The sequence below is a fragment of the Myxine glutinosa genome, chromosome 1 (genome assembly GCF_964187855.1).
Source record: "Myxine glutinosa chromosome 1, kmMyxGlut1.1, whole genome shotgun sequence".
Taxonomy (NCBI): domain Eukaryota; kingdom Metazoa; phylum Chordata; class Myxini; order Myxiniformes; family Myxinidae; genus Myxine; species Myxine glutinosa.
Window position 1 is genome coordinate 351,729,224 of NC_136261.1, and position 12,136 is coordinate 351,741,359.

General features: G+C 42.6%; 1 protein-coding gene across 4 annotated transcripts in view; it reads right to left on the reverse strand.

Moving 5' to 3' along the window:
* Nucleotides 1-12,136, reverse strand: part of LOC137413529 (caveolin-3-like) — a 47,424-nt gene that overhangs the window by 30,339 nt on the left and 4,949 nt on the right. The window lies entirely within an intron of this gene.

The window sequence follows — 12,136 nt, forward strand, 5'->3', positions numbered from 1 at the left end:
GAAAACCCTTATAGCTCGCTCTACAAAACTTCAACTCATTATAGAAACCAATGTAACTAATTGCGTCATGAATTTTGTTTTTGCAATTTTGATTTACATTGGCTTCCATTGCCTATGACGTCATAAACTTTAAACATCGTCTTCTCAAGAACCGCTGAACGGATCAACACGATCAATTTGATCAATTTTACAAATATGATCGCCAAGCCATGTGGATAAAAGTTTGAGAGAAAAAAACATCATCGGTCACATGGTTTGGCGGCCATATTGGATTTAAAAATAAAACTTGGTAAAAATCTACTTCTCCAAAACCGCTTCTACGATCGATATTAAACTTGAAATATATGTTTACATACCAATGGGGGAAAATATTTGTAAACTATGACATCAGCCCTGTGGTTTGGCCGACATCTTGAATTTAAGCAAAAAATTAAATAAACTTTTCCGGAGCACCGCTTAACAGATCAATGTGAAGTGTCATGCATATGATCAACTACTGATGTGGGAAAAATATTTGTAAACTATGATGTCATCAGTCATGTGATATGGTGGCCATCTTCGATATAAGGAAAACCTTTAAACATCTTTCTCCAGAACTGCTGAACAGATAAATACAAAATTTCATATTTATGATCAACTCACCATGAAGAAAAATGTTTCGGAACTACGACATTATCAGTCACGTGGTATGGTGACCATCTTGGACTTAAGGAAAAAATATTTGAAAATCCATATCTCCAGAACCACTCAACGGATCAATCTGAAACGTCATACGTATGATTGACTAAACATGAGGACTTTGTTTTGGAAATGATGACATAATCAGTCACATGGTATGGTGGCCATCTTGGAATTAAGGAAAAAATTGAAAATCTATATCTCCAGAACAGCTTAACTGTTCCAAACCAAAACTTACAGATATGATAGACTACCAATGAGAAAAATTTATTGAAAATGATGACGTCATCAGTCACATGGTATGGCGACTTTTTTTGCCTGGAAGCCTATCATCACTGCTCACAGTTCTAGTTTTTTAAAATGTTTTTTTTTCTTTTCCAAGTGTTGGATCCATTCCGCCTCCTTATTGTGTTATTTTGGGTCTTCATAAAATCCTGTTTAGAAATGTTCAATTGTATCTTTTCAGGGGATTTGATACATTTTTCTTTTGTTTCCCTAGTTCATGGAAGAATCTTTGCAGGTTAGATTCAAACATCTGGTTTTGCTTTCTCTCATTGTTGACTTCTTCGTAGTTTTTTAAAATCTTCCTTCTATCATAATGTTCTATCATTGCTATCCTTTATTGTTGTACACTGCTCCTTTCCTATTACATCTCCAGGTGCTGCATGACGTCATTGCCGGGCCCCTTCGGTGCTTGGCGATGATGCGTACCGAAAGGGAGTGCTCAGTTTTCACTCCATTTGTTCCTTGCAAAATCGAAGATTTTAAAAGTATATTGGTTGGTCTTGTGCGTTATTATTTGCCGGAAAAGATTCCAGCAAGTATGTTGATCGGTTGGTTTGTCTGTCTGTCTGCTTGTCTGTTTGTCTGTCTGTCTGTGCGCAGCACTACGTCTACACCGTTGCACGTAGAATCACCAAGCTTTACACACATATTTGACTTGCCCTGGAATAGTTTGTGCCCAATTGACGACGTCATCGGTCACGTGGTTCGGCCGCCATCTTGGAAAAACCGAAAAGATTTGCACCTCCATATCTCCGAAAGTGCTGAACAGAAAAAATTGAGACATGGCTCATTGTAAAGAACTCTCCATGGGGAATAAAATATGTTAATGATGATGTCATAGGTGCCTCCATTATGACGTCATAATTCGACAAGTCAAAAACTTAATCCGATCAATCTGAAATTTCTTGAGCATCATCAAGGAATAAATTAGTTTAGAAAACAAATAATGATGTCATCGGTCACGTGGTTCGGCCGCCATATTTGTCCAAAATGGCCGTGTGCCATATTTGTCCAAAATACAAATACAAACAATACAAAAATTGTGCCTACAGGTCACAATTTTAAACCGATCTTCTCGCAACTTCACCAGATGGCAGAGTTGGTCATAAGGAAGCCTTTTGATTTTTAGGTCAAAGGTCATCGTGAGGTCAAATTTTTAAAATTGCCATTTTTCATCCGATTGACTTGAAAATTGAACAACATTTGCATATTGAGTCACTAAATTGGGAAAACTATTTTAAGGTCAAAGGTTTAAAGGTCAAACTACCAAAATCATCCATTTTCATATGAAAAATTGCCACTTTTTATCCCATTAACTTGGAGATTAAACAGCAATTAAAAAGTGCATCACTGAATTTGGAAATCAACTATTTTTGAGGTCAAAGGTAAACTCAAGGTCAAACTTCCAATCTCAATTGTCTTCTGAAAAATGATCAATTTTAATCCGATTGACCTGAACTTTGATTAAGATCGTCAATTATAATCTTAATGAAATGGACAATTTGATGTATCCATGGAAACCTTTTATTTTGGGGAGGGGTGGATTTTGCAAGTATTGTGCTCGACATGACATCTTCTTGGTCGTTTGTTTGTTTGTCCTGGCGATACTTCAGCCGTTCTTTGCGCTCGTAAGCTGAAATTTGGGCACAATCGTGAGTGAGGACGTACTTTGGAAAAAACAGTATTTTTTATTTTTTATTCAGAAATTAATTGATTAATTACTTAATTATTACCGATTTATTACATACTTATTTCTTTTCTCTCTCATCTGGGCAATATCTCAGGCACCTTTTGAGCTAGGAAGCTGATAATTATTTAATTAATTGATTTTCAAAAAGTTACAGATTCAGATGAAACCATGGTGGTTTAGGTATGCTTTAGCCAATTCATTAATAAATTAATTATGACGGTGACCAAATGATTTGGCTATAAATGATATTTTTGATTTATTGATTAATCAATTAGTGAATTAATTATTTAACTTTTCGATTAATTAATTATTTCATTTTTTTTCACATAGTTACAGTTTCAGTTGAAACACTGGTGGCTTAGGTATGCTATTAGCCAATTGATTATGAAATTAATTATTTTACGATTATTATTTATTTATTTTAATTACGCAATTAATCAATCAATTAATTGTACACCTCTCTCTCCCAATTCCGTCTCCATGTGCTGCATGAGTCTTATTGGTCTACTTATTGAGTCTGTCGGCAATGCCAGGTGCTGAAGGATATGTTATTTATTTATTTGGTATGGGGGTGGTCTACTTGGAATGTATCTGTACTTGTTATATTTTTATTTTTCAGCAACCATAACCTCGAGGTCTTTGTCCTCAATTTTGATTTGTTTTTTATTTTTGCATTATCTTGGTTGCATTAATTTTACCATCCATTGATGAAGTAAAAAAAACAAAAAAAAAACGAGAATAAGCACTAAACTTTAAAAGCCTTGGCCTGTATGGAATTCCAAAGCTTTGGGCTTTGGTTTCCTCTTCTGAATTGCTGCATTTGTCCCGTTTCCTTTCTCAGTCGTACCTCTGTCACCAAAGGTGGACAGAGGTAGTGTTTTCACCCATGTCTGTTTGTGAGCAGGATATCTCAAAGATTACGACCGGAGTCAGACAAATTTGGTGGACAGGTTGGGTGTGCGACAACGACGAATTCCTTAGATTTTGGTGAACATCTGGATCTGGATCAGATATTTTTTACGTGATTATTCACCATTGAGAGATCGGGCGAAAAGCGAGATATAACATGATATTTTAAAAAGTTTTGGACGAGTGATAACTAAACTAGGTGGATGAGCTGGGTAGATGACAAGAACAAGCAGATTACATTTTGGTTAAGGTCCTAATCCAGATCCGGCCTAACAGTGGGATACAAAACATAAACTGTTCAGCCTGGCACAGGTTTGCTCGCTACTGAGTCCCACTGAGTTCCAGTATTTGGTCTTTCATTTGACAAAAATGAAATGGTATTGTACTAACAAATCCAATTTATGTATCAGCTGACTGGCAATAATTTTCCATGTTGGCAGGAAGCCCTATGTCCAAGTGTTATGGATTCGTCACTTCCGATGTGGTGGTTTTCATCCACTGTAAACATTTTGGATTCTATGTACTATTATTCTTTTCAAAAGGTTTATTGTTCATGAACTGTTTTCAAAAGGTGAAAAAGTTAGTGTTAAAAAGAAACAGGAAACCGGATCGGGAACCGGACGACGAAGAGGAAGAGGAGAAAGAAAGAGGGTGGAGCGAGTGAGTCGGACAAGAGGAGCCGCGCTACTTGCAGTCTGGAGCGAATGTTGGTGAGCAAGAGTCACGAGGGAACTTTTGGGTTCCTGGGAAAGGGATTCCTGCGACAGAGTTGTCATCACTGTGACCGATCAACCTGCGTGTCAGGTTTTTTGACGGTGGATTCCAAGGAGAATTATTGCCAGGCCGTTACGTCTCAAGAACGGGTCATCGGCCATTTTGACTCATGCGCTTCGAGCAAGGTTTCTTTGCTTCGTCAGCCATTTTCACCGCTTTCAGACGTATCTGGTGTGTGTGTGTGTGCACCGTGGCTTTTGAAGATTAATTTGCGGTTCGCCGACTGTGAGCCGTGAAAGTCCATACCCGAGGGTGTGATTTCCCAGTCGCCTTGAGGGCGCCTTTGTGCAGCTGTGGGCTGTGTGACTGTACTTGCCATCCGCACGGGATTCTGGTCTCGATTGGACATCGTTCTGGCGATCGCTGGAGCGAATCGACTTCGGCTTGAACCCGGAATCAACTTGGGTTTGAGGCCGGGAAAGAGACATTGGGAATGTTCTGGTTTCACTCACTTGGAGCACAGTGAGCTATATATTATGAAACTGATGGTACCATCATAGGATATATTGATTGTTCTTGTGATTACTATTATTGTTGTACTGTTATTCTTGTGTGATCTTAATACAATATTTGTTTGTGAGTAACAATTGGTGTGGCTTCACCATTGATCTTTGACATACGGAATAACACATTTTTCTGCCGTGACTCCTCTCGGAGCTCGGAGGTACACCGTGACCAGGGGGTCGGGGAGGAGCACGTAACACAAGCCACTAACATGAGTTGAACCCCTGAGAAGTAAGCTGGTTCCAGGTCCAACTGGAGTTCAGTTCACCAATTTAATCACTCAAAGTCAGTGCAGCCTTGGTGTTAATGGCAGTTTGTCACAATACGTTTCAGGCCAATTGATCCTTGTTCAATGGGATTTTAATGGAATTCCATTTGGGAACCTGGACTTCCAAACCCTTTTTCTTACGACTTTTATCATGTTGGACAGCTTCTGTGTCGGAATAGCGACCTGTCCAGGATTGTAACTGGAGCCAAGAAACTGTTTTGGCAGCACCGGTGCTCTGTATAAGAGCATGGTACACAATGAAGGATAGCCGATTTTATTTCTCGGAAGTGTTTTTTATCATCTGTTTATCTGTTTTTATGCCCCCGCTACCGAAGACGCCAGAGGTATTATGTTTTCGGGTTGTCCGTCCTTCCGTGACGATTTTGTTGCCGCGATAAATTGTGAACCTCTTTTTTTTTTTAAATCAAAGGTGTATTATGATGCAAAGATTAACTGGATGGACTTTGGGGTCAAAGGTCATTTGACCTTGACCTGAGCTAGTAGTAGCAGAGTTTTACCCTTGCCAGAGGAGGGTATTGCATTTGGGCCCGTTTGTCTGTCTGTCTGTCTGTTTGTTCGCACAGAACGTAAGTATGCTTTTCTCTGCAACTGTTGGTCCGATTGTACCATAACACATTTTCACCATAAAAGCACCTCCTCCTGCAGAAGTTGTAATGATAATTATGACGTCATATGTCACGTGGTATGGGCACCATCTTGGGAAAACCGAAAAAAACGTTACACCTATATATCTCTGAAACCGCTCTATGAAAAAATTGAAGCATGGCTCATTGTCAAGTACTCCCCATGGGGAACAACATATATTCATGATGATGTCATCGGTGTATTCATTATGACGTCATAATTAGACAAGTAGAACGCTTGATCCAATCAGTTTTAAATTTATTGAGCATGATCGACACAAAAATTGTATGCGAGAACTAAATTGAGGACGTCATCGGTCACGTGGTTCGGCAGCCATTTTGGATTTAACATAAATCTATGTTATCAAATTCAGATCTCGTGAGATCTTGGAGACGGTGGCAGGGGTTTTCGACGGTCCACACGGTCCACGTTTTTCAAAGTTAAGTCTGTTCACAATTGTATTTTGTCGAAACTGTATTTATCGTTCGGTGTGTGAACTTATAGTGTCCCCCTTGGAAGTTTCTCGGTGTTTATCTTTCATAAATTAATCGTTTGTTTGCCGCGTCGCGAGCAAGGCCTTGCAGCCTCAGGCTTCCCCCGTCGAAGGTTGTTCCTTCCTTCGCTGTTTTGCTAGCTTTTTTGATTTCCCCTTCTCCACCAAGCTTCACCAAACATCTACAATTTGTCTAACGTTGTAACCCCCACACCCCTCCCCCCCAAAATCAACCAAAAAAACAAACAAAAAAAACTTTTATTTTCCCTTTCTCCTCGTGTGCTTTTGCCTCTGCCCAGTGCGCTGTCTCGCCCCGCCCCCATTTTCCCCTTGCCTTCCACCTTTTGCCCTGTTCAAGTGACTCGTGGTCGTCGCTCTAGGCTTCCTCTACCCATTGGTATTTTTGTGAATATAAGATTGTTCTTCACAGTTCTGTTTAAATATGTTTCAAATATCCCCTTCAGTGTTTTATTCAGTGGTTTTATTACAACACGCTGTTTTTCTTCTTATTTAAAAGGCTCCTTTCAATTTCCACAACTCATTCCATTTCAAAAAAATATTCAATCTCTTATGATTCCAAATCACTCCATGCTCTAAATTCTCATTCATTCCATCCCTCCTCCATCGTTCTTAAACGAATCGCTAACTTGAAAATCACAACAAACCCAATTTGTTATATACTAGGGCATGCCCGTACGTGGGTGCCCGTTCCTTGCCAAAAAAAAAAAAAAACGCTACCCGTACGCTCTACCCCGCCCGTACGCCCGTACGCCCGTAAACAAAAAAAACAACGCTCTTCGCTTCCGCCCTTCGCTCTGGGAGAAATAATGCGCATAAGAAATCGAGAAATTATTATTTTCTCCGGAAGAAATCGAATTACGAACCGTAATGGCGCACGCGCTCGGCTCGGCTCGCAACAACGCGTTCTGTGATTGGCTGCCGGAAGTGAAGTCTTCACTGTCCGGAAGGTCGCAAATCGCAGTTACGATGAATCGCAAATTAGTTTTAATTAGTTTTAAAACATAGTTTAACGCCAACATAGTTTGCCAACGTGAAATAAATGAATACGCTCTCAAATGTGCCGTCCGAGGCAGAGTCTGTTCGGCACGTTCGGCACACGTGATAGCTCGCTGCTCTCTGATTGGTTGAATCGTTTTTTGGACATAGCTCGGTAACTACTTGTCTGATTAATATGAAACCTTGAAAAGGCACATCCTCGGGTCCCCAGCAATATACCTGGCAAGTTTAAAGTATATCGGACCCGTGGTTGTCAAGAAACAGCGGTCACAGACAAACAAACAAACACACACACAGACACACACACACACACAGAGATTGCTGGAATTATAGATAGATGTTCATCTTTCATTAATCATCCACTTTCTAACTCCCCCCTTGCCCCTCCCCTTCAAATCTCCCCCCCAACCATCCCTCCCAAATTCTCCCTCCTCCCACTCAAAGCTGCCTCCTCCCCTCTTCGTCTCCCTTCTATGTCATACCTCCACCTCCCCCAACCTTCTACTTTCCTCTGCCCCACCTCAAACAAACTCTCACTGTGCCTCATTCCATCACCATCAAACCTTTCGTCCTCCTCATCCTTCCCTTTCTTGTAACTCTTCTGTAATCTCTGACACACTATCAATTCTGACACACACACTATTTGTTTTATGTGTCTGTTTGTCTTTCTGTGTGATTAATTTTCGCTCTTTCACGAGCCTCGATCTTGTATACAAAAAAAAAAAAAAAAAACTGCTCTTCCTACATCCCCCTCTCACCCTTCATCTGACCCTACCCCTCCCCTCCCCTGTCCTGCACCCGATGCTCCCCCTCTCTCCTCACTAACGGTATGGACCTCAAACATCCGGGGCCTTCGCTCAAACCTGATTGATCTCTCCATTCAGGTTGCTTCTGAAAATCCAGACTTGATCTGCTTAACAGAAACTTTCCTCCTTCAAGATGTCTCTGATTCCTTAATATCTCTTCCTGGTTACTCCCTCCTCCGGTACGATAGACCTGAGCCTCGTCCTGGTGGTGGGGTGGCTATCTTGATCAAAAACTCTCTTCCTCACTCTCCCTGCACTGCCCTCTCTCCACCCCACCCACAGGAGTACCTCTGGCTGCGGCTTCCTCTCCGCTCCCACCTTTTGTTCATATGTGTTCTGTACCGTCCTCCAAACAGTGATGACTCCATTTACTTTTCTCTGTCGGACAACATGGACCAACTTCTATCAACTCATCCAAACTCTCTCTTCCTCATATGTGGCGACTTCAACTGTCATCATGCCAGCTGGCTGGGTGTGGGATCATCTCTCACCAGCCATGGCACCTCAGCAAAGGACTTCTGCGACTCATTGGGACTGACACAATCTGTCAATTTCCCGACCCGGATCTCAGTCAATGGAGTATCTTCTCTTCTGGACTTGGTTATGACTAACTTCCCTGCAAATGTCTGCTGCTCTTCTTCTGCTCCAATCGGTTCTTCTGATCATGTGCTTGTTAAAGTGGACATCTCACTGGCCATTCTCAGAGAGCCTCCTCAGCGCCGACGAGTCTGGAATTTCACTCAGGCCGACTGGCACGGTCTGCAAGCAGCCATCAATCAACTGGACTGGTCTCCCATCTCTAATGCCTCCGACATCAATTCCTCCTGGGAATTCTTCCAAAGCAAACTGCTCTCTCTCATGCACAGATTTATCCCATCTCGTCTTCAGTTGTCTTACCCTTCCTCCCGTCCATGGCACACTGAATCTTGTGGTGAGGCAGTTGCCCTGAAACAACTTGCCTTTGCGTCTTGGAAGGCAAATCCAACTGAAGGCAATTTCCGTTCCTTCCACCAAGCTCGAAACAAGTGTGTTTCTACCCTCAGGAGTGCCAGGAAGCACTATCTCTCCACACTCAAGATTGAACTCTCAAACCTGTCTCCTTCCTCCAAATCCTGGTGGCGTCTGGTCAAATCTGTTTCTGGTGTTTGTTCCCCCTCCATCCCCTCCCTTACCTCAAATGGCTACACAGTTGACACCGCACGTGACAAAGCCGAATGCCTCAACTCTGTGTTTGCCTCAAAATCTTGTGTCCCAAACCCATCTCTCTCTGTTCCCACCTTTCCCAGTCGAACCCAACTGCTCCTGGACTCTGTGTCCTTCTCTCCTGACAAGGTGGAGAAGTTTTTATCAAACCTCGACTCTGATTCTGCAACTGGACCAGATGGCATCAGCCCTCGGGTCCTAAAATCCTGCTCTGCCGCTCTATCTCACCCTCTCTCTGTTCTTTTCACCCTCTGTTTTGCTCAAGGTCATCTGCCAGCATCTTGGAAATCAGCAAACATTACCGCTTTACACAAAAAAGGTGCAAAAACAGATCCTTGAAACTACAGACCAATCAGCCTGCTCCCAATTATCAGCAAAGTCATGGAATTCTATCATTGCTTCGGATATCAAATCCTTCCTCTTCTCCAATGGCTTGATCTCTGATCATCAATTTGGATTCAGACCAGGTCATTCTACTCTGGACATGTTGCTTCTGCTGTCTCAACAATGGATGGAGGTCCTCAATGCCAAACAGGAAATCAGAGCTGTCTCACTTGACATATCACGTGCCTTCGATACGGTCTGGCACCCAGCTCTGCTCACCAAACTCACCTCCTATGGTATTCAGGGAAATCTCCACTCATGGCTTGCGGATTTCCTCTCTGGTCGTAGGCAACGTGTGGCCCTGAATGGATTTCTCTCATCTCCCCCTGCCTGTTCTGGCTGGAGTTCCCCAAGGTAGTGTTCTGGGCTCTGTGCTATTTCTGGTCTTCATCAATGATCTCTCCGACTCTCTGGACAATCCTCTCTATCTCTTTGCTGATGACTCCACTATCTGCCGCTCCATTCCTCATCCCTCAGATCGGCAATCTGCAGCCTCCTCACTCTCTGCAGACCTGGACAAAATCACAGACTGGTCAAACAAGTGGAACATGTCTTTCAATCCTGACAAATCTCACACTCTTACAATGTCTCTCCGAAAGGACCGACTGGACAACCCTCCCATCTACTTTCTCAACAATCCTCTCCAAGAAGTTGTCGCTCAAGCTTTTGGGTCTCACTATCTGCCATGATCTTTCTTGGGAAAACCACATTTCCAAGCTGGCCTCCAAAGCCAGTCGCCGACTGGGCATCCTCCGTCGTGCGAAGTCCTTCCTTGGCACACCTGAGCTCCTCACCACATACAAGGCTTTCATCCGCAGCTCAATGGAATACTGTTCCCCCCTCTGGGCTGGTGCTCCTGCCTCACACCTTGCTCGGCTTCACGCTGTTGAGGCGAAAGCTTTCAGAATCATTGGAATCTCCTGCGATGTAGTCAACTCCGAGGGCCTTTCACTCACTCACCGCAGGCAGGTTGGTGGTCTTTCTGTCTTCTACCGACTCATCTCCGGCCTTGCTCCCCCAGCTCTCTCTGTGCTCCGTCCCCCCAATATTCCTTCAGGTCGCACAAGATCTGCCTGCATCCCTCTTATGGTTAAACTGCCAAAGTCTAGGCTCTCTGCTCACCTTCACTCTTTCATTCCCCTTTTCTCCCACCTCTGGAACAAACTCCCCCACTCCCTTCAATCCCACTCCTCCCTCCAGGTCTTTAAAACAGCTGTTCACCACCATCTCTTATCTTCCCCCATCGAAAACCTTGATCTTTTCTACCCCCGGTAATTCACCCCAGAGTCCTTGCAGTGTTCATATGTTTTATTCCTCTCCCACCTCCCCCCAAGTCCTCCCGATGTCCCTGCTCTCAAATGTTGTGTTTGTGTCCTTCCCCCTCTCTCCCCATCTTGTCTGCCGCTCCCCTTGTTTTTTGTGTTTTGTGTGTCGGTTTGTCTTTTTGTGTGATTAATGTTAGCTCTTTCACGAGCCTCGATCTTGTATACAAAAAAAAAAAAAAAAAAAAAAAAAACCATACAGAGCAGCTAACAAACAACCCACAAAATACACCACACAAACACGTCCCAGCGCTGGTCTGCAGTCTCTGATTGCTCTTTCCTCTTGTTACTGTGATAACATGTGAACCTCTGAAAGGAATCTGACCAAACTTGGCATAACACGAAGATGCTCGAATTACATTTTGGGTTCAAAAGGTTCAAGGCCATAGGTCGTGTCCTTTAATTGAAAATCAGTGTTACTGCAATAACAGTCAAGACATTTCAAGCATACTTGGCACATTTATGGACTGGAACTCAATTTTTAGATTGAAGAGGTCAAAGGTCATGCACCCTTTCAAAATAATTTTGCAGACCATAAGTCGAGTTAGAAGTAATAAATATGATGTTGTCTCTCTTCTATTTATCTGTTTTTTTTCTCTTTCTCTTTCTCAAGGGACCTTTAATTTTTCATGTGACCTTTAATAGAGATCAAACTTAATAGTGGATTGACATCTAATGCAAGTGGAGGTATATATATATATATATATCCATTGACAAATGAGTGCCAAATTTTACTTTCTAGTTTATTATTATCAACTCTACTGGGACCTTTGCCTTTTGTACAAAAACGATGGGATGCAAGTATAAAGTAGATTCCTTTATCCACTGCTTAACTTCCCGTCAACTGTTTGTGCAAGTGGGGAATTTCAATTTGTGGAGGAATTTTCCAAATGTGTAGCTCATATGATGACTGAGAGGAGGGTGGGCAATCTAATTCGGGGAAATGGAGTAACTATTTGAGATTATGTCCCCCCCCCCCCCCCCCCACTCTCTACCCACGTTTCTATTCTTTGTTCCATCCCCGCTTTTCCCTTCCTCTTCTTTCAACCCCCTTATTGGTCTGTGAGCATGTATCCAGCTTGTTCACTCCCTGTGTTCTCCTTCCCCCTTGCTCTCACATTTTCCTCCTCCAAGTGTCCCTCCACCCTGCTGTTTACT